General features: G+C 32.9%; 1 protein-coding gene across 1 annotated transcript in view; it reads right to left on the minus strand.

The window, feature by feature from the left end:
- LOC111086356 (O-acyltransferase like protein-like) overlaps window positions 1-1,241 on the minus strand; it is a 34,180-nt gene extending 32,939 nt beyond the window's left edge. The window contains exon 1 of the mRNA XM_022388904.1: window positions 1,158-1,241. The gene's annotated coding sequence lies outside the window, so the exon portion shown is untranslated. The remainder of the gene's footprint in view (window positions 1-1,157) is intronic.
- Between the last annotated feature and the right edge of the window lie 2,821 nt (window positions 1,242-4,062).

Here is a 4,062-nt window from a genome sequence, read left to right on the forward strand (position 1 = left end):
TAATCAGCTTTTCTTGAATATAACACAATAAAACTTTGCCAAGGAAAGTCACATTTCTTGTTAGGTCTCATTCTTATCATTTAATTCGAAAGTATTTTAGTCTTTGGCCGATTTCCTGTAACACTTTGTACTCAGTATAACCAGTCTGAGTTAATGATTGAGCTAGAAATTGACAAGGAATTGATTCTTTTGAATTAGTAATAATTTTATTGTTTAAACCTTTTAATGTGAGAAACAGGTAAAATGTTCATTAAGCAACATTTATGGGTTATCTGGAAGCTAAATTATGAAATATTAAACAAACCTTTCAGTAATTATTTTTCATTTTATGAATATAACACACAAATACACGTGGCTCAAACGTTTTTCAACTTGAATTAAATCACTCTGTGATCCTTTACTTTAAGGCTTAAAACACTAATCTACCTCATAGTGTGATGGCACAGAGATCCTTGAAAACAACATTTTTCTTCAAACACACTTCAGTGCACTATTCATTAAAAGTTCAGTTTCATTTCTATGAATTTATTTAATCATTTAATCATTAAATCATTAAAGAAAATAGTCACTTAACAGTTTGTTTAAATCAGTGATTCGTAAATTTTCAAACATTTAGTTTCCTGCTTTTATACCATTAAACCTATTCCTACACATATATAAAACCCGTTTTTAACCTATTATACATTATATTAAAACAGTTACGAAAATCACTCTTAACAAATTAACCCTTAACTTTCAAATAGCCACAACAAAATCAACTTTGAAATTCAGCTGTAAAAGTTTCGTTTTATATCCAAACAGCACAAATCGAAAAACGGAAAATTTCGATAATTTGCGTATAGACTTTATAAAAATTGATAGTAATGTTTTTTACAAAGTACAAAAATTATCAACAAATACGTGTATACGTTTCAGGGATCACCACGTTATAAGTTAAGAAAAGGTTGTATATCAATTCTACAACCATGTATGGTATTCTCAATTATATATCAACATAAACTGATATGTGGAGTAGTTTCATAAACATCGATAATAAAATGGATTGTAAAATAACAATATCAAGTGAAATTATGAAAATATTTTTGGGGCAGCATTTTCTTTCCATCAAATATGTTTATATGATTTCAAAAATACAAATAATAAATAAGTAGACTTACAGAACACTCCTTTCAACGTTATCCCAGCTCCATGGTTGCTTAACGTCACACCAGGGGACAGTTACGTTCAACTGAAGCTCTTCCCGCACTCGAGATAACAAAACATTAGATAACGTATATCATTGAAGGGGAAAGGGATGTTTTCAGTTAGGAAAAAAATACTCATTTGACTACAAGGAATTTTATTTCTATTTACCCATCAAAAAATAATTCTTTTGAATTAAAGCTTGCATTTGACATTATATGACGTACTCTTAATACTAATAATAAAAACATTTGTAGGATCAAAAAGTAGACAAACCACGATATAAAAAAGCCCATAACCCTAGAACTTTGGGAAAGTAGGTATTTGTGTAATGACTGTAATACTCATGAACTAAAAAAGCCCATAACACTAGAACTTTGGGAAAGTAGGCCTTTGTGTGATGACTGTAATACTCATGAACTAAAAAAGCCCATAACCCTAGAACTTTGGGAAAGTAGGTATTTGTGTAATGATTGAAATACTCATGAACTAAAAAAGCCCATAACACTAGAACTTTGGGAAAGTAAGTCTTTGTGTAATGACTGAAATATTCATGAACATCATTCCCCCTTTCATAATTAGTATGGAATATACACCTTTATTCAGGTATTCACGTAATATTTTATCTAAATTTCCGTACAGATATAACATATCCATAACCTTTCCGACTGAAAAGTAGGTAGGTATGACATTCTCCTTGACATGTATCTGAAAGTCGTAAAATGTTCTAATCCTTTTACACGGGTAAAGGCTATGTATTACAACCAGTGTTCTTAAGTCTCAGGCTAGCATGTACGTGTTTCTGTATCTTAGAAGGAAACCTACTGAAACAGGCGGTAAAATACATGAAGAAGTTTGTTTTAATTCTTGAATTGTTTTCAGTTTTGAATTCCATTTATGTCCGTATTTTATTGCTAGCCTTTATACTCTGCATCACGAGTCAAGTGTATTTATTCCAATATACTCTAAATGAAAGACAGATCTCCAAGCTTCTGTACGTTTCAGCGTTACATTTGTAATATTTGTGGGATACTTAACAGCTTAATTACTTCCGCTATGGTTAAATTAAATAGCTTTAATACTCACAATCCAACCATTTTGATATATATTATTGTTAAGTAGATTTTTAAAACCTATGAAGATGTCCCTTACTTATCTTTTCCGATTTTTAACGTAGCTTCTTGGATTGTTTAAATATTTTCTGACAGTCTTCCAATATGGTTATATAAATTTTCATTGTGACTGTAATGGAATAATTCTTTTATGATAGCTCCTTATACTGAGTTCCAAGAAAGACCTCTGTCTTTGAAGGCCTGGTATAGCCTGGTGCTTAGTGCGCTCAACTCCCAATCTGATGGTCCCGGGTTCGAATTCCCGGTCACCTAAACACGCTCGCTTTTCAGCCATGAAGCGCTGTAATGTAACGATCAATCCCACCATTCGTTGGTAAAAGAGTAGCCCCCAGAGTTGGCGGTGGGTGTTGTTGACTAGCTGTCCTCCCTCTAGTCTGTCACTGCCAAATTAGGGACGGCTTGTTGGCAAATAACCTTCGTGTAGTTTTGCACGAAATTCAAACTGTCTTTGAATATTTGTTCAAAAATTTCTTTTGTTTCCAAGCAGATGAGGCTAGCTCAATTAGCGTAGTTGCTTCTAGGCCTTATTTACTGATATATATGTGCTGGTTTGGTTTTAGATATGATAAATGAAAATATAAAATAATAAGTTACAATTAGGGAAATCATGCGTTTCCTCTGTGCATTTTTATCCCTTTTGTACTTTATGAAGCGAGCTAATAAGATAACAGCTTTCAATGCAACTACACCATGAGTCGTTCTTGTCCCAACACGAGTGTTAACCTTGAATTATACGTAAGACGACGTAAATTTAGTGTTGAAGTCAAAACTTTCAATCTACCACTTGTATTTTTAATTTATTGTTGATAACAAAAATGTATTAGTACTACTAATAGTTCTTCTAATATGTTTATTTAACCCCTGAAAAATCTTGTCAAAGTGAAAGCGTTTCTATTTCGAATAAAATTACACAACAAATTACATGTGGTGTTAAGACTATATAAAGAGAACGTATAAAAATATGCCCATTTTGCTTTTTAAAGGAAATCCTACATCCCAAGAGATCTTCGTGGACACGAATATTAAATGTAGACAGCGTCTACTAATTACAAGAGTTCGAATCTTTAGGTAGAGGGGAAAAACTTATCTGAATATTGTGCACATATATAAATACTGGTGTTTATTTCTAATATTATACAATGAAAGATGATTGTATCTTAACGAAAAAACAGATAATTAGGTTATACACTGAAAGAACTAAAAATTATTCACCTAAAGAAAGAGGGGTGAAAAGTTATTTCTTGATTCATTTCTTTTATATATATATATATATTTTCCAATAAAAAACTTGGAATAAACAGTCTTAAGATATCCCAAAGAGTAACTCCAACACTAACAAATTACACAGTAAAATCGTAAACAAACTGCCCTTGTAATCTCAGTTTAATTCATTTCTGTGTTAACAGAACTCTCTCTCACTTCTGGCCCGGCATAGCCAGGTGGTTAGGGAGTTCGACTAGCAATCTGAGGGTCGGTGGTTCGAATCCCCGTCACACCAAACGTGCTCGCTCTTTCAGCCGTGAGGGCGTTATAATGTGATGGTCAATCCCACTATTCGTTGGTAAAAGAGTAACCCAAGAGTAGGTGGTGATGACTAGCTAGCTGCCTTCCCTCTAGTCTTACACTGCTAAATTAGGGACGGCTAGCGCAGATAGCCCTCGTGTAGCTTTGCGCGAAATTCAAAACAAACAAACAAACTCACTCACTCTATTAAAGGCCTCATTATGAAATATACATACTTGAATGT

The sequence above is a fragment of the Limulus polyphemus genome, unplaced genomic scaffold (assembly GCF_000517525.1).
Source record: "Limulus polyphemus unplaced genomic scaffold, Limulus_polyphemus-2.1.2 Scaffold1040, whole genome shotgun sequence".
NCBI classification, from domain to species: Eukaryota; Metazoa; Arthropoda; class Merostomata; order Xiphosura; family Limulidae; genus Limulus; species Limulus polyphemus.